At 42.4% G+C, this 19,854-nt stretch overlaps 1 protein-coding gene across 5 annotated transcripts in view; it reads left to right on the forward strand.

The window, feature by feature from the left end:
* LOC116944204 (teneurin-3-like) overlaps positions 1 to 19,854 on the forward strand; it is a 456,734-nt gene that overhangs the window by 66,834 nt on the left and 370,046 nt on the right. The window contains exon 1 of one of the 5 annotated variants that reach the window (XM_032957716.2): positions 11,671 to 15,830. The exons of the other annotated variants lie outside the window; for them this stretch is intronic. The gene's annotated coding sequence lies outside the window, so the exon portion shown is untranslated. Of the gene's footprint in view, positions 1 to 11,670; positions 15,831 to 19,854 lie in introns of those variants that run through there. 5 annotated transcript variants of the gene reach the window in all.

Consider the following 19,854-nt stretch of genomic DNA (forward strand, 5'->3'; position numbering starts at 1 on the left):
CACCGTGCACGTCAGTCGAAGCGATACAAATTGGAATTTCGTGAACTTTGCTCGTGTCTCTGGCTTACGAGCATCTGGTACATCCTCACATCTGCCATGCCAGCCTTCAAAAAGGTTATTTTTAATCACAATTGTCTTATTTATCTACTTATTTATTGCAGTATGTATATTTACATGAAGCCGCCGTGGTGTAAGGGGGCATTGTGTTGCACTCACAATAAGGTGGGAGGAAGGTCAGATTCTTGGTTCAAAGTGACTGGAACGCCTCGGGCAAATGTATACATGACTGGTCTGTGTTCACCGAGCAGTAAATGTACATCATTAAGTTGATTGATGGATGGCTTGTGGTGGGATAAATTGGAGGTACCTCCACCTCTTTCAACCCATCTGACCAACATGAAAGTGTAATAGACATAATCCCCGTTGCATGCTTAATACCCCCGTGTCTGCAGTGATTGTTGCACGCTGGGCTGCCTATTTCACCCTTCGTATCTACAGAAATTGCATTTAATTGTGAACATTTTTATTGCGCACTATACTTTTATTGCTGACTTGAGCATAAAAAAGCCACCGCATTTGGCAATGCACCATTAATTATCGTAGGTTGTGACACAGTATAAAATTAGTAATGTGACAGCAATTAAGCGAGAATAGTAGGTGTTTCAGCAGAAACAGCTCACCAAATAGATGGTAAGTGAGGTAAAAAAAGCGTGCGTCATTTATTCAATTATCACTGTGCATTATTGTACTGTGTGCGGTTAAACCGTTTTTTTGTTGTGCGTCCATTTACATCAAAATGTAAGTCTGTGAAATTGAAATGGCACGTATCACATTTAAATTAGCCTTAATAATATAAGCGGCGTTCTTTAAAATGCCGCCACATGTTTAACTAACGGCCACCCCTTTAAATAGACGCATAAGGCTTTTGGGCGCAATTCGCTTGCACTTTATTTGGTAAATGCTGCAGTGGAGAGGAACTAAATTTAGATAGCACGTCGTCGAAGTTGTTATAGTTTCTGTTGCCAGGCGACTGAGTCTCAGATGATGTCAGAGACTCGGAGACAAATTAAATAAATAATAACATGTTACAAATACTCCTTGCGTGTGTTACATAGCGTCTGGGGAATGTGGCGGTTAGCACGCTACCTGGCGGTTAATTCACTGCACTCTGATTATTGCTTTATCCCCAGCCTTGACACATCACACCCATGACAATCGTTGTCACAAGCCGGCTTGGACTCTCCCCTAGGTTGACTCAGTCTCAGGTTATGACTCAGTGCAGTGAGTCAGCTAGGGTTGTCAACTGTCTTGGGAAATGAAAGGCGGCAGGGTGGTGCAGTGGTTACGCTAGGGCCTCACAGCAATAAACATATTAGTTCGATTCCTAACACGGGTGCCTTTTCTGTGTGGAGTTTGTATATCCCCCCCCCCCCCCTGTTCTACAAGGGGTTTGTCTAGGTCCTTCAGTTTCTTCCCATAGCTACAAAAATACACACAAAGTAACTCACCTCCCAATGCGAAAATATGACCTGCAAATTACTCAATTGTGATTACACATATAGCATCATCGCCTACTACTGGCAGAACCCTCCTTTGAAAAAAAGTATTGAGTCTCAGTTGCTGAACAACAATGAAGTATAAATATATAAAAATATTATTATCAATTGAATTATACTACAGCACTCGAGGAAATACATTTTTCTGGTAGCGCTCCCTTCTTCTAGTACCGTCAGATTTTCCTCTTGTTGTGACACGTCTCAGTTTTATATTTTGTACCTTGGAGGTGGCAAAGTCTCGCATCGGCACTCAGGAAATGAAGACGGCCGAGTGCCGGCCATGAAACTCTGCCCATTTTACGTGCAGGTCCCCGAGCGGGTGCTCGCTAACAAGGTGCGTGCGAGGCAAAGCAGGGTGCCATCGTGGCGATATGTTCACTTCCTCGTGCTGTATACAGGAGGTCGTGGGTTCGATCGAGACCCCTGTCGCCTGCATTTTTGGAGTCGGCCTGCTCTCCCTGTGGCCGCGTGGATTCTCCTCCGGGTCCTCCGGTTTTTTTCCCTCCACATTTAGAACCGTGCGTTTGGATTATTAGGCTGCGATACGTTTTCACGTGATAAGCCACTTTGTTGAGCTATCATTTGTGGCCAGGAGGTCACGTCTAAAAAAAAAAGAGCTATATATCTCAGTGACGCCTTACCTGGTAAAATAAACATTTTTTACAGTTTTATCTTTCTCTTGTTGCCTCGCGTAAGTCGGTGTCACTCGCTCTCTGAAAATTAGGAATGAGGAATGCCGCCGGTGGCATTATAAGTTTCTGCACGTCTTCGCTCGCCGGCGTGCCGTTCCACCGACAGCGTTAGAGCGATTCTTGGCAACAACAAAAAAGGCTAAAGTGTCGAGGAGGCCGAGGAAGGAAGTGCGCACAACTTTGTAGTCTGAGCAGGCGCGGCCACGACGGAAAGCCTCACGGCGGGCTCGCGAGCTCGCTACAATGACACCAAAATAATATCACGAAGTGAAAGATCGATTTCTCGTAAAAAGGTGAAAATAAATAAAAGTGATCCCATTGACTCGTAGGTGTGTTAACTTTCACATCAGAATGTAGCCATGAAGGTCGTTCAATCGTTGGCACTTGCAGTGTACTTTATTTCACCTTGTCTGCCGTTTTATATGTTGTTCGGGGATTATGTTCTTGAAAATGGTACCGCTACGATGTTTTTCTTCTTCAAAGATCGAACATTGGGTTGGGATGCTGTGAATGAAAGATTGTCACAGGTGTGTGCACCACATTTGTACGCCAGAAAGGCACCTTGCCTCAAAACATTGGGCAGTTCAGCATTTATTCAAGCAAGCTTGTCTCTCTGCTGGTGAGACGCCGAATGTCAAACTGCTCATGAGTTTGCTCATACAGCATTGAACCAATGCTGCTGATAAAGATGCACTCCCGGAAGACTCTTCAACCGACGGGTTTCTAAAATAAAAAAAAAGTTTTACGTGGAGTGACAAATATGGGAAGGAGGCATTATTTACTTTGTAATGTACCACGAGTGTTTCACTCTTATTAAAATTTTGGCCAAAATATGTGCTGTCTCCCATCGCCAAGCACTGGAGAAATTTACTCAACGCATGCCTGGCCCGATGCCCCATCTACCGCTGTCCCCATCGACGTCTGTGCTAATAAATAATAAAAAAAACCTCTGTTCCCAAGTCAGCGCTGTTGTCTTTGCCATTTTTATCCGCATCCTCAGAAGACGAAAAAGAAGTTCAATAAATCCGTGCCGTAAGTCAAGATTATCTAAATCCAGAGGGCAATGCACCGCCCCCAGTGTCTTCCTTCACACTCTCTGAACCTTGCTCCCAGAAGTGCACTTGCTCTTGGATTGCAGCAATACCAGGGATCAGGCGCAGTGACGTCATGGCATTAAGACAAAGACCCCCCCCCCCCGTCCTGTCCCGTGTAGCCAGCATAGGCCGCTGGTGCAACTGGTGTTAGCGAACACCTATTCGGACTGGTACGACACACCAAGGGGGCCTTCGGTGTTACCAGCGCCACGCTCATTTTCACCGATGCTTGCACATTGCACCGAGTACTCATTTAAGGCTGAGTTGACCTATGGGAGTCACATTGCACGTTCAGGTAATTGAGAAGTCACGGATGCTAGCCTCGGCCATGAATCGAACCCAGGTCGCCGAGGTTCGTAGCGCAGTGTGCTTACCACGATGCTGCCAATCTCCAGGTAAGAAACCTTGCTTGCTGCTCCGGTGTCCACAGGTCAGGTTAGTAGACAATCAGTGGTGATTTATGCCTCCAGTGTAACGAGGCACAATTCGACTACAGTACTCCATAGGTGTTGGCATTTTCGCGGTACGGTTTAACTCTGATGTGTTTTCTGGTCATTGCCGAGTATTGTTCGGCATGAAGTCTGAAGTCTCGTATCGTGCCGGGAGCTTCGTCAGCAACGGAAGTGTAGTTCCTGAAAACACATCGGAGCGCTATTCATGACACACCGTCAATCAAATAAAGATAAATTACTATCAAATACAATTGTGCCTAGCTTTTGTAGATCGTGGAAAGGCATTTGGCTAAGTGGAAATTGATTGTCATCCAAGCTCTCATAAATGCATTGATACAAATGTTTTGTTCCGGAAACTATAACACAAACGTTTACAAAGGCGGCACAGCATCGCCAAGGTTGCGTGATGAAATGAGCTCAAATTCAAAAACAAAGGTCCTGAAGGAGCTCCCGGTGCACGTTGGAGCGAAACGTTGGACTATAGGCGGAGCTGGGCAAGATAAACTCTGTTTTCATTCACGGCTAACGCGATGCAGGCGAGACGCTGATGATCGGAGCGTGACAGTGCCGAGCGTAACAACGCATCAAGCGTTGCCGCTCCCACCCATGGAAGATGCTTTGATGAAGCCACTTGGCATTCCTTTTATTTATTCACTCGATTGTTCGTGGCACCTTGTCTTTCCCCATCACACCTTGTGTTGTCATTTCCTCCCCGCACCTCCGATTAGCACGGTTGGCAACGTACGATGCGAAAGAAGTTCAACGCACATCAATTACATACCTGAGGCTGAGAAAGCCGAGAGCCAGCATTGCCTCTCTCATGCGGCCACAGTCGTGTGTTGTTTTGCGACTTCGGCTGCTGCAGTGTATTTTCTCCTGCTCAGTATTCACCCAAAGCACATCTCCGTGCGATGACATTACTCTCAGAAGATGATGTTAAGCTGTTTCCATTATCCACTTAATTGTTTTATCCCCAGCCTAATATCCTGAAGTGGGATGAATTTCAAAAGTTTAACAATGTTTAAAAAAAATATTATTTAATGCAATTTCGTTTTCAATAGCATCAGACAGCAAAATATATATATAGACGCTACAGTCATGGTAGTGTACATAATACGAGTGCTGTAAGAAATACACTTGGTATGAATTTACAAATATATATTTACGAGCTTTATTCTGTTGAATATATTCGCGTGGGGTTTTTCTTTCTCCTCTTAACAAAAGACGAGAAGTAAAATGTTATATTATACGACATTTTTTCCTCTGTTAGAAAATTCCACCGATTGATTGACCGCGAGCGTATAGCTTCTACAGTATGCTGTCCCATAAGTCACGGGAAAATACCAGCTGAGACCCTCGGCTATTTCCTTAAACTACGCCGCCGTTAAATTATTAACAATCGCAGTAATTAAACGGCAGTACCAATTATAAAGGCACTTCTCTACGAGATCCAGCATCCCGAGTACGATTCCTGGCTAACATCGGTCGCGGAGTGATAACTTAATTGCAGGTGGCCTCCACTTGACCAAACTGCAATGACCAGCGTGGTGAGGTATGGTTAAACATCCCGCCCATAACTGACAAAGCATGGGGAGGCCTTCTCCCAGCAGTAGATTAGCAACGGGATGTAAACTTTTTTTTATCAGTATTATTGTTGTTGTTGTTGGGTCTTTTCAACGATAATAACGAACAGTGCGGTGTCTTGTAAGCGTACTAATTTAAGAGGCCGCTGGCAAGGCTCCCGAGAGGCAGCTCTGCTGCAAGGAGATAAACAATTGGCATGCAGATGATGAGCCCTTCGTATGAAAGCGCCAACACTATTGCAGAAAACCGATATTTGTTTGAGACCATGTGTAGAATATCGTACATGTACTTTTTGGTTTTATTGAAACCTGCCAATCAGTTTCCTCTCGTTAAATGACGTGAAATTTAACTATTCATGGCCCCGTGAAGAGGGAGCATCGAATTAGCGTTGGGGTTTCACGGTGAACCAGTCACGCAGGCGTGTCCCAGAATTGCTGTCACTTAGTTTTATTACAAAAAAAAATCTAAGCGAAAAGGTTTCTCGGACAAAAAGGGTTCACAGACTGGTTACGTGATCATAATAACAATAGTAATTTACAGCCATGTGTCAATCCGCTGCAGGAGAAAGGCCCATCCGTGTCATGTAGGTCATGGGGGGGGTTGTCTTGAGCGTACTTCACGACGATGGTGGGTGCGGCGGTTTTCGTGAAGGAGGGCAGGGAAGAAGGACTGGTTCAGATTTCACTCGCCACTGGCCACTAATAATAGCCATAGGCGGGAATCTAATTCAGGTTTCTGGGTTCATCATGGAGTGCTCTTTACCACTGCCCCGCCGCTCCCCCCCACCCCCCCCTGCCAAACACGATCGTGTCCTGCTCCATCTCCAGCTTGAAGACTTGGAGGAGGTGCATTCTTAGCAAGACGGGGCACTTCCGCGTTGCGGTTCGTGGCCCATGAGGTCATAGACAGAGATCCTCATCGAAAAAATGTGTCGGACAAAGAGCGACTAACGAGTGGCACCTTCGTTCACTTCATCTGACTCTGTGCGGCTTCTTTCTGTGGGGACATCTGAAGGAGAACATCTCATCATTAGAATCATCCATAATAGAGGGGCTTGTTTTGTTAGATCGCGTAAATATTGATGCGTCGTTAAACCTTCCACCACCCGACGCAGCAAATTTCTGAGGTTTGTTACGTAAACAAAACATGTCAATTCGTGACTAGTTCAGCACACTGGTGTGTTGGAGAGTGAACCCACAATATTTACGATTTTAGTACAACGCTTCGCCGGTAATTACAACCTGCCTCATCAGGTGACAACCAAAAAAAACTCCATTTGGATAATATTTGGTCGCGAAAGCCTACACGTTAAACTGATTACAATCGTCATCATCATCATCAGCCATGGGCCATCCACTGCTGGATGAAGGCTTTCGGTACCCCAAGTCGTCGCCTTGTTTCACGATCCTGTCCCGTAACAGGACACTTGGCGCATGCACACGAGCGTGATTAACCACTCCATCTTTCTCTGGTGGAAGTCCTCCCAGACGGCCTACGATTCCTGGGGGAGGTCCATTCCCACAGAATTTCAGGCCTGCGGCAACAGCAACGTTAGCATTGCGTATGAATGTAATACCTCCCGCCCAGATATTGTGTACATTAGCCCCTTATCAAATGTAGATAATGTCTTCAAGAAGATCATAGAGAACTGATTAATCGTCGATTTTGGGGCCAAGCAGCTGCAAGAGCAAGCTGGTTTTAGAAAGGGTTAATCTACTCATTGCCCGCATACGATCAATGGTATACTAGAGATGACAAATTAACGTAAAATACTGTTATATCAGCTTTTGTAGATTATGAAAAGGCATTTGATTCAGTGTAAAACGATTCACTCATTCAAGATCTCACAGTCCTAGGCTGTAATGAAATAAAATATCGATATTATTAAAACCATTTATAAACAAGGGGAACAGATTCACTGCGAATGCATGATGAAAATAACACGATAGAAACCAGGATTCAGGCAAGAAAACACACTCTTGCAAAGGCTATTGTCAGCAACACTATAATATATATACACAACTTATATTGTATCAAAATAGGAATAAAGATAAATGGTTGCAATATTAACCATCTCACATTTCCCGACGGTAGAATTATTATAACCACCCATGATAATATAATGAAAGATAGATGATGATGGAACAAACAAAGAAATAAGTTGTCAGAGCGAAAGGAAACTTTCTGGATGGACACAATTGAAACTGCAACTGGGTATGTGTATCGAGGGCAGTTAATCGAAGCTGGACTGGGATGAAAATAATGAAATAAAGAACCAAGCAGGAGTAGGATGGAGTGCTTTTGGAAAATGTAATTTATAATAAAAATGAACATATCGATGTAGCCAAAGAAAATTTTTCAATCAGCACATATTATCTACCATGACAAAAGGGTCAGAAGTTTAGAATCTGACAAAGAATATGGAACAAAAGCTTAAAAATATATACTCGGAAGCACAGAGAGATGCATGCTGGGAATTAATTATTACTTAAACTATTTTTTTAAATTTAATTTGATCAAATAAGGCCCACTGAGCTATATAGTTATTTTGCAAAAGCAGCCTTGCCACAAATGAAAGCTAAGTGAAGTGGCTTATCACGTGAAAATGTATGAGCAACCAAATACTCTAAACGCACGTTGTTTTTAATTGTGGAGGAAGAAACTGGAGGACCCTGAGAAAAATCCACGCGACCACGGGGAGAACGTGCATCCTCCAAATGTAGAGGCGTCAGGGTCGGGATCGGGATCGCACCAACGGCATCCTGTATACAAGGCGAGGTAGTCAACATCCCGCCACCGTGGCACATATTAGAGACACCAGAAGTGCCGATAGCAACTGGACAAGACTGTCACCACGGAGGGTGAGTGGTGAGTTGTTTACATGTGCAAGGAGTGGCTATGTACTGCGGCATCACAAGACCATGCCGGAACGTGGTCTCCGAATAATGATTGCGATGATGTACAATATCATGTTTTGTTATCAGGGCACTGCTGTTGATGACCATTAGCCTCAATCATTTTGTATCGGTAGCCGTTCTTAATACTAATAATAATGTCGGCTAAAATTGTGAACGCAGTTAAACAACTTAGAAACATTTTACTCACAGAATGAATACATAATTAAATGTATTACGTGTTAAAATAATTCAGGGACACACCGTAGATGAATGTCTCCGGAGCTAATTGCCCATATGGACTACCGCACAGCAAGACGGGAAAGTGGAGTACACAAGCTATGGGAGATATACCATTCTGCTGGTGGTGATGTATGGTTTTGGATCATCGTCTAGATCCACATCAGTGGTGATGTTTGTTCAAATGAGGTTAACGCTTCTGCAGATTTCTACTCAGCCCCTTTGGCCCTCCTAAAATAGTTGTCTGATACGTGAAACTCATACTGATTTAATAGTGCTTCCTTTTATAAATGCGTCTCTTAGAGCCATATCGGTATTTCACCTCATTACGTTTTGCGAAAATTTTTTGTGAAGAATATTTCCGATTGCTGTGTGTAATTAGCAATGTAAAAAGGTATAAATAAATAAGTGAACACTCCCTCTTTATGAATTGCATTTTTAAAGGCATCCTATAAAACCTATAAAACCTATAAAACCGAACGTCGTGCTTGAAAGCCGCGGGCTTAGAAATCGGATTTTATAAAAATTGGCGAAAATCTACAACGCGATCACTTTTTTTGATTCTCGATTTCTGGAAAACGTTCCTAAAATGGTTAATGCCGTGATGTCTCTGTGGGATATCTTCCACCATTACCAGTGTCAAATGGCAGGTTCTTTTGTAACATCTGTGGAGCTTAGACACACGTTAATTAACAGAAAGTTTAATGCATTTCATTAATAAATGCCCATTTATTAAATTTACACGAAAAAAAGGCAGTTACACATGCTATAACAATTTAATGCTCTAATTATATAGAATAGCCACAGCCAGTAACTAATTAAGTTAATTGCAAATGTATAAATTAACTGTAACAAGTTCACTTAGGTTTTAGTGCTTTATTAAACATCTCAATTTGAATAGCATAACATGTACAGTACTGTATTTAAGTGTGAAAGGAGCAGAGAACGGCAGTGTCCTGTAGATATATCGTCAATGAGCTGAACATATTAATTAATCTATCTTTCTCATTGTCGAAGCAGTAGTGGTTTTGCAGCATATTGGATGTACTTATATTTTTCGCGAACACGATCATAGGGGCTAGACCTCCGATGTGTTTTCTCGTCATACGCTGCGCTGTTCTGCATCTTGTTCCGACGTATTTTTCGCTCCACGAGGTTATTGTTGTTGTTTTGTTCAGGCTCCTTCAGGGCTACCGCCAATGTGCGGAGCGAAACGTCGAAAAAACCCCCCCCAAATAAATCGGCGAGGTTTCGAGCTCAGCCGCGAAGACCAACACTGGAGCGTGATCTGAGGCTGATACTGGTGGCTCGTTTGAGGACCATTCTCAGATAATGTCGTCAATAGTAGCGGCTGTGTGATGCTCTTAGTCACGGGTCAGCTGTTTGATGAATGACACATCATATCCTTAGGCAGATGGATGTGGAATGACCCCCATAGGTTCAAGTTCTCTGGGGGGTCAACGTAAGCCTCTCAACAACCGAGGCACTTGAAGTGTGACCGTCAGACCATGGTGATGCTCCCAATGCCGTTACTGCTCATTATCTTTATAAATAGAAAAACAAGATACAAAGTGCACCCGTATTTGCCGCTGCTGGCGAACGGGGCCCCGAACCAAGAGAGGCCCTCTAGCGGTTATTCGGCCTGCTCTTCCACGCCGGCCAGATGTGTTGGAAGATGTGGGAGTAGCCCACACTTTACTCCACCGCACGCGACCCGCCGCTCGACTTACTGTGGTGTGTCCATTTGTACTGCCGGGTGTAGCCAGAGGCAGTGGGGATTGACGAAACGTGCGCCATGATTTCAACTGCGTTGCCAGAAGACCCAATCAAACTGGTCACCTCTGGATTGTATGCTCACCATTAAACTGCGGCAGGCTCACCCTATTGCATACATATGTAATATAATAATATTGCAGGTGATCTAGAGAGAATATTTCATGGGAAATAGAGCAAAACGATGCTTAGCTGTTTTTTTTCAAATTTTGGTGGGAGCTTCTGTTGAATTGTTGAATAGTCTACCAATGTCAGCAGTACATCGCTTAATTAAAACTGGATATCACATGCTCTACCAAATAAATTTTTAACATATTTTTTTGTCGAAGCTGAAATAGGATGTTGTATTCCTGTAATCCAAAGTCCATCAAGCAAAATAGTAAAATAGTGTGAAGGTATGAAGGTATAATGATTATCAGGGACCCATTGAACTGCAATTCTTTGAATTGCAATCCCTTAATTATTGGCCATGAACAAATGGCACACTAATTTTTCGCCCAAAAAATGGTGGTAATGTTTTCCTACAATTGTGTTATACAGTACACGGTGATTTGTTTATAGATTGTGCACTGATTTCCAATTACCCCTTTTGCTTCTCATTGAATTTTGTAAAAAAATATCAGGCCAGCTTGGTTGATAAAGTAGAGCAGGAGGGTGATGATTGATATAATAAGCACACCGCTGCATAGCGGTTTGAAGTTGTGCTGTGCTTTTGGGTTTTTACTGTTCGCCTTGATGTCTGATGTTTCGCTGCACGTGCTGGGAGCTCTTCCAGGAACTGAAGTGCAGTGATATAGTTGGAGACATGCACTTATAGAGCCTTTGCAATAAAATGTTGCCGCCACCTGAGGACAGGATGCGTGTGTGGCGAACGAAACGTCGTGATATATTATGTTTCTACCTACGTGACTTCTCCGAAAGAACCAAAGATTATTATAATTCATCATTAGACCTCCTTTGCCAGTACCAAAATGCAATAATAGGGTTTTTCCCCTTTTTTCTGGCAACAAAACTGAAACCTTTTTACGAGGATTCATGTCTGCATTAACCACAATACCTGCAGTCAAATGCAAACGAAAAACATACTATGATAATATATGCATTGTCTTGAAACTGATTGGCCCACACCAAGGGACAGCTTTCTTTTGAGCCTCGACCCAATTGGTGCTCGACCAGATGACGCCAAAAGGCGTACAGCTCAAAGACAATGCACTATCAAAGTAATGAGGGCTCGGGGTGAGCATCTACATCATTAGACCTACTTTGCCAGTACCAAAATGCAATAATAGGGTTTTTCCCCTTTTTTCTGGCAACAAAACTGAAACCTTTTTACGAGGATTCATGTCTGCATTAACCACAATACCTGCAGTCAAAATGCAAACGAAAAACATACTATGATAATATATGCATTATCTTGAAACTGATTGGTCCACACCAAGGGGCGGCTTTCTTTTGAGCCTCGACCCAATTGGTGCTCGACCAGATTTATTGCATTTTGGTACTGGCAAAGGAGGTCTAATGATGTAGATGCTCACCCCGAGCCCTCATTACCTTGATAGTGCATTGTCTTTGAGCTGTGCGCCGTTTGGCGTCATCTGGTCGAGCACCAATTGGGTCGAGGCTCAAAAGAAAGCCGTCCCTTGGTGTGGACCAATCAGTTTCAAGGACAATGCCACATATATTATCATAGTATGTTTTTTGTTTGCATTTTGACTGCAGGTATTGTGGTTAATGCAGACATGAATCCTCGTAAAAAGGTTTCAGTTTTGTTGCCAGAAAAAAAGGGGAAAAACCCTATTATTGCATAATTATAATTCCCCCCCTATTATTTTAGAGGGACATCTATAAATCGGTCATCCTTTCTTTTGCTGTTCTACTGATGGGCTGTATGTTCATTGTAAGCAGAGGCTTGCTGTGCACACAATGGGTAAGAACACAAAAAAGCTGATTAGCAGAGTGCCGATGGAAGGTGTGTCCAAGATCTTAACTGAGCAATTTGAATAGACTTAAAGTCAATTGCATTGGCACTTCACAAATGCATTTCATCTACAGCTGCGCAGAGAAACGTATAATGCGGTTGCCCTCTCTGCTTTCAAGAGACTTCCATTTGAATCAGAGTTTAGCGAGTGATGGACATTTGGCTCTTTGATTCAGACGCCGTAAATTCTTCAGGGGATTTTTTTTTGCTTGCGAGCACTTGCCTCTCTTTTTATTTTTTTTTGGTGCGCCGTGATGGAGTGGGTGCCTACGCCGCGCTCAGCCACGCTTTTACCCCTCGCAATTGGCAATAGGCAACTTGTTTCAGTTGCCTCATGCCTTGGGTGCAGTGGATGCCCTCTTGAGGTAAAAAATAAAAAAAACAGCAATTGAATCTCTGGCATTTGAAAATGTTGGCCTCGGAGGTTCAAATTAAAGTGGAGATATACGCAGGAGGACCAGGCGCAGTGCTGCCAGCGGTGAATGGCCGTCAGCTTAAATGTAGTTAAAGCGCAGCGAGGCAGCGCAAGTTTTTTAAAACTCCTCGTCATTAGTGAGCAATTTATACATCGACACTTTTGCGTATTCCTCTCTCGGCCACATCTGGTGCGGGTAATTATTTAACATGCGTGGAAGGTCACTGAGCTGCTGCAAATTGTCGTTTAAGCCTCCACTGGCCAGGGCAGCCCTCTAGGAGATGTGGACGTGTCGGTGGGCGCAGTCAAACGAATGGAATGGATTAGCGGGGACTTTGATGTAATTCAGTAATTTTGTGGTTTCATATATAAATACAATTCCCAACTGTACTCTTTGGTTCTATTGGGTAAAGTCACGTAGGTGAAAATAAAATAACAAAAAATCACGACGTTTCGGCCACAACACAAGCGGCCTTCATCAGGTGAAGGGGCGAGACGTGACTTTACCCAATAGAACCAAAGAGTATGGATCCTAGCAGTCACGAAAGCTTTAAATCTAGAATTCCCAACTGGCATTGCATTTTTTTTTTCTTTCTTAAAAATGTATGCGGTGTGTGTTTCCTGAAATGTTATTGTGATGATTTAATTGGAAAGTATATATTCTAACGAGAGAATACCGAATCAATGTATTTATAAATTGTTCATTGAAACGTAATTAGATTAATAATAATGTTCAGGCATTTGTCAAGCCACGTCTGGCTGAAGCCCCACCACCACACTATATCGGTTATGGGGCTTATTTGACCATACTTTACAATGTTGGTCAGTGTGGGTTAGCTGAAGGGGAGAGTAAGAACGGGTTCAGATATCATTCACCATTGATGTTAGCTGTGGCCAGGGAACGAATGTAGGTTACTGGATTTCACAGCGAAATGTGCAATGCACTGACGCCACCACACCACCTCAAAATATTGATATTTGTTACCATCTTTGCGCGTGCAAATGTTTTATATATTTTTTTAAAATAAAATCATTGGCTGATGCGTCGAAAAACAAACAAACTAATTAACGATTTTACACATGTTATCTATCCTACCTTTCGTCTATCTGTCACGTAAAGTGTGGTTGATTATACTCAGTAATTGCTTCATACATTTACAAACACTATATATGTACAAATACTCACACGTGTCTTATATTAAGGGTGAAGCGATTCACAATTCCCAACTCCAATGATTTAGGGTCACGATTCAATTCGATCGTAAATTTCTTCAGGATGAGGTGAATTGGAGCAGGTTTAGCGGCTGCATGGGTCATTTTGACCTATTAAATGCAATGTACCATATTATACAAACACTGAATCATGCATTGTGAGTTTAAGAATCGATATTAATCGATGCATGAATGCATCATCCTACTGCAATATAAATATATAAAAAAAAAATTCTGATGTAAAATATGGGTAATTGCTCATTTTCAAACCTTTATGAAGAAACAGTTGGTGGTGGCGCAGTGGTTGGCTGGACTGTGAACCTAATATACCTGAGTTCGATGATTCCCAGCCATTGACTAAGATCAGTGGCAATTTATATCTTGGGCTAGTGTTGGGACCCCCCCCCCCCCTTCACAACCCCGCACTGACCGGCATGGCCAACTATGATCAAACAACTCCCGTAACCAATTTCTGTGTGGGGAGGCTTTCGCCCAGCAGTAGATTGACAAAAAGCGCATGTAAGTTGGATTGCAGACGCATAGAAGCGTAGACTAAATGCACCGCGGGAAAGGCAAGACCCCACCTGCTGTGGCGAGCATGCGATGTTGTATACCCATGGTCATTTCTAACCCCCCATAGTAATGCATACATTTATGAGCTACAAAGCACGTGGCATTTTCTGTGGGTGCTTTCAGACACGGTGTTCTGTCACGAGTCGTTTCTTGATACCAAGGGGACAGTGGGCTTTTACCTTGCTCCTCCCAGTAGAAAGATAATGAGGCAGCTACCCATGGATTAGTTTAATTTTCACATTCTGACCTCACAAATTCAATCTAAGAATCGTTTATTTTACAGTCTCATTTGTATTGTTTCTTGATTTTTTTGGGTGTGCTGTCTGTAGGGCTGTGTTCGCTGCTTTCACCTCATTGTGACAGCACATGTTACATTGAGACTCATGCCATGTGGGAAGTCTCTGATCCATTGGTGGATTGACAAAGGGCTGTATATATCATGTACACAAGGCAAAGGTGCAGCTCTGAAACGTCTTGCTCATGCCACTGCTGACAGAAGGGCCTTTCAAGAACCCATCTCAGGGGGGATTTGGACCTACTCTTCCACAATCACCAGACTAACCCCACCACGCACGGCCTGCCGATCATCTAATTGTCGAGTATCCCATTCATCACAAGCGTAAGAATCAAGTTAATAAATGGGTCTATGCATCGATACATGCCTGCATGTTAAGACATTTTCCATTCGCTGGATAGAGCATACGGTTCATGGCAATGCTCTTAATCTTCACGTGATCCACCAACGCCTCATGGGCAGCCTGATGCCCTTTGATTTAAGCCATCCCTTTTGCAACCTTCATCAGCTTCTCTGATTGTCTTCCTTTCACCCGCGATATTCTCCAGGCCGTCACTTGCTGCTTAAATTGCAATAGAGTGCTGTCGTTCGCGTGATGCTTAAAACTGACTCAAGCAGTAGTCTCAAGGGAGACACTGTATAATCGAACGCACCTCTTCGGCGTTCGTGTCGTGTGCAGTCTTTGTAATTTCCACATGAACGTAACTTGAAGTCACAAAAGAACAGGCAGCAACCACGCCTCTGTCTGCCATGAATTATATTGCGACAGTGGGGCAACGCCACGAATGAGAACGTGGCTTCCCTAATTGGCATGTTCAAGATTATTCAACAGATAGGGCGTTTCATTGCGCAAATAAACAAAGGCAATATTGTGGCTAGTTATTTGCGCCGATAAAGTTGTTGTTTTCAAAAGCGAATAAACTTTTTGCTTGTTTGCCTTAATGCTGCGTGCACTCCAGCAGTTTTAATGATAGAAATCTTTTCCTGTATTGTGCCGCAGATTGAGAAGTCGTTGAAAATCATTCAAAGAGCCGCACATGAGAGAAAGAAACAGAAGCCTCGGCAGCTCCATGTGAGGGTAGACAATTATAAGGAAACGTTCTCACTAAGTGCAATTCACGTTTTGTTATTCGTTTTTCCGTAAGTGTTTTTTTTTTCTAATGAATGAATGGATTGGGTCCACTCTTGAAAGTATTGTAAATGCTAAATTGATGACAATATGTATGCATTTTGATTTAAAGCTGTCGTGACTGCAGGGATTAATATTCTTTGTTCTTTCGGTAAAGTCACGATGAAGGGAAACAATACAATAATAAAAATATATAAAACAATACAATTCGCACGACATTTCGTCTGCAACACAAGCAATCATCATCAGGTGTGAAAACCACAGCAAGAAAATTTGAAAAAAAGTGGTGGTTTTTTTAACGTTAGCACCACGGAGAGCGATTTGGCAGTTATTCAGATGGACGAGTCCATCTATGTTCGGAAAAGAGGAGGGGGAGACGAAAATAATGGATGCGGTCTCAAAGCCACTATAAGCGTGAACAATCAATTAAGACCCGAAATGGTGTATCAAATCCTTCCAATGATTGCTAAGCCATAATCCATCTTCTTGGTTGAAATTGTCTCTGTGTTTGTATATGTGCATAGCCTCATGAACGAATCTCTCATGGTAGCCAGATGGCTTGCAAATAACCTCTGTCTTGGAGAAGTCAATGTCATGTGAACCTACTGAATTATAACAGTGATCTGCCATGGCCGAGGTGTTGGTCCTACCGTGTTTTAGGTCTGCTTTGTGTTCACATATGCGGTCCGAGACATGTCGTTTGGTTTCTCCAATCTTTTACAGACGGAACCAGATCACTGATTTTATGTAATGTGTTGAATCGGACCTGGATCTTGTGTTTATTCAAGATTTTGGAGATCTTTTTGTGGTTCACCGCAATGTAGGGTAAAGTGATGGTTTTGAAAGGCTCCTCAAGAGGGTCCTTCTTCATGGTTGGAGTGATAACTTTGCGGATTGTGTAGTCAGAGTAACCATTACCCTTGAGAGCTTGGTGTACGTGCTTTAGTTCACTGGCTATGTGTTCCTATGTGTACCATGCAAGTCGAAAAAGATGGCAAGCTACCTTTTTTGGATGTCCTAATAAAAAAGAGACCTGATGGTTCAATGAGGCACTCTGTCTACAGGAAAGCTACCCTTACGGATGTTTACTTGAAACCGGATTCCCACCACCATCCATCCCAGAAGAATTTCCTCATCAAGACTCTGCACCATAGAGCCCAATGCATATCCGACCAGGAACACATATCCAGTGAACTCAAGCACGTACACCAAGCTCTTAAGGCTAATGGTTCCTCCCACTACACAATCCGCAAAGCTATCACTCAAACCATGAAGAAGGACCCTCTTGAGGAGCCTTTCAAAACCATCACTTTACCCTACATTTCGGGGATCACAAAAAAGATCTCCAAAATCTTGAGTAAACACAAGATCCAGGTCCGATTCACCACATTACATAAAATCCGTGATCTAGTTCTGTCTGTAAAAGATGTGATTCCGGACATACAGTACCCTGGCGTCTACAAACTAAGTTGCCTCTGTGGTAGTAGTTACATTGGAGAAACCAAACGACATGTCTCGGACCGCATTCGTGAGCACAAAGCAGGCCTGAAACACGGTAGGACCAACACCTCGGCCGTGGCAGATCACTGTTATAATTCAGTAGGCTCACATGACATTGACTTCTCCAAGACAGAGGTTCTTTGCAAGCCATCTGGCTACCATGAGAGATTTGTTCATGAGGCTATCCACATATACAAACACAGAGACAATTTCAACCGAGAAGATGGATTCTGGCTTAGCAATCATTGGAAGGATTTGATAAACCATTTCGGGTCTTAATTGATTGTTCACGCTTATGGTGGCTTTCAGACCACATCCATTATTTTCGTCTCCCCCCTTCTCTTTTCCGAACATAGATGGACTCGTCCATCTGAATAACTGCCAAATCGCTCTCCGTGGTGCTAACGTTAAAAAAGAACACTTTTTTTCAAATTTTCTTGCTGTGGTTTTCACGCCTGATGATGATTGCTTGTGTTGCAGTCGCAACGTCGTGAGAATTTTATTGTTTTATTTTTTTATTATTATTTTATTGTTTCCCTTCTACGTGACTTTACCAAAAGAACCAAGTATATAATGTGTATGCATCTGAGCTTATTTATATAAAGTCATGACCAACGACGAGTAATGTACCATACAATGTTTTTTTTTATTAAGAGCAGGCGAAGTGTCTGTTGGAACCTAGGTTTAATTAAATACATCATAACAGAAAACACATTCTAGGGTAACAAATTTACATTCAGAGTTAAACATCCTAACAGCAAAATGCTATGAAACATTAAAAAATATTTAAATATAATACCAGCAAACTTCTTTAAATGTGACATTTGAATCATCCCCCTAAACTGAAAAAAACCCAATTATTTCCTGATTATGCTGTTGTCAAGATCTGCATCTATTTATTCCGCTAGTTTTATGATGCTATCGCACATTCCGCTTCCATCATGCTCTCTGAGGTTTTCCAATCGTGATTTACCACAAATCTTCAACTTCACTTTTTGCCGATTCCATGTTCCCGTTGCTTGTTATGGCGTTTTCAATTATTTTTGTGCTGTGCTCTCAATTTTTTTTCGTTGTGGAGTTATGGAGTTCTCTGCGTTCCATCGTTGGCAGATCCATTTTCTGATATTTCCTTTTTTTGCAGCGTGCGCTTTAGTTTCCGACGAGTGGTTGACCAACTGTACACATTGGATCCAATTTGGCACGGACGCCCTATGCATGCAATTAAAAACAAAAACGTAAAAAGTAATAGCATTGAGAGATGCATGCTTCGGAATTACACTCAGCGACTGAAAAGACGTGAATGGAGAACGAATGAAAAATATAAACGTCACGTGAAACTGTGAAGAGAAGTAAGTGGACTTTGGCGGCACAGGACATAAGTTGGGGATGATGACCGATGGGTGAGATTGGTGATCGAATGGCAGCCACAAAGGGAGGGAGGAGGGGGGGGGGCACGCTTGAGAGGACGACTGTGACGGAGATGGAGCGATATGATCAGCTCATTTGCAGGGCAGGAGGCCTTCGTCCAGCAGTAGATTGATTATAGCTTTTGATGTTGGACAGCGAGCACCGAAGCTGCAAGAGGTTCTTGATTTTTTTTTATTTAAAGCTTTCAAGACTGCAGTAATTCATATTCTTAGCTCTTTTGGTAAAGTCACGTTGAAGGGAAACAATAAAATAATAAAATATATATTGTTTTATATATAATATATATTTTATTACTTTATTGTTTCCCTTCAACGTGACTTTACCGAATAGGTTCAAGATTCTGAACAAATTTAAATTCAGGGGTCGGTGAAAGGAACAGGATCAATATTATTACTTGAGACCGCATCGAAGTGAAAACAAGATCCAAAATTTAAACAACAATACAAAATTAAGAATACAATAATATATAGTCAGATAAAAAAAGTAATACAAATATATTATGTTTCACATTTTTTCGTTGAAATCACGTAATTTTTTTAATGAGTTATTGTTTATTGTTGTGATGCTCATAAGCTCGTTCATAGCAATAATAATAATCATCTCAGTTATGCCAATTATTTACCCAGGAAAAGTCTCAATGAGTCCGAAGACACAATTAAAACATGTGCCACAGAGTGACGATGTGTCGTCTTCATATAATGTGTGTCCACCGTACACGGTGACATCTTACTTTTGTTTAACCTTTCGAGCATCCTAACAATAAAGGTGACATGCATCGAAATGCTCCTCAACATTTCATTTCGATTGCTGAGCTCTGAACCCAAAGGTTTGTCCCGGAGAACATTGATCACTTTGTGTTGTATCAGCGAACGTGACAGAGGGACCTAGGCCTGGGCTCCCTTTAGTCCATCCAGGTGATTTAAACACAATAATTCCTCTAATGTTCGCCTTTCTGTCATATATAATTCATTTCCTTTTTTTTAAACTACGTTTTCATACTTTGTCTGTATTTTTTTGGCAAGTGTAGGTTTTTTTCATT

This window comes from Petromyzon marinus, chromosome 20 (genome assembly GCF_048934315.1).
Source record: "Petromyzon marinus isolate PM22_M1 ecotype Great Lakes invasive population chromosome 20, UKy_Petmar_22M1.pri1.0, whole genome shotgun sequence".
NCBI lineage: Eukaryota > Metazoa > Chordata > Hyperoartia > Petromyzontiformes > Petromyzontidae > Petromyzon > Petromyzon marinus.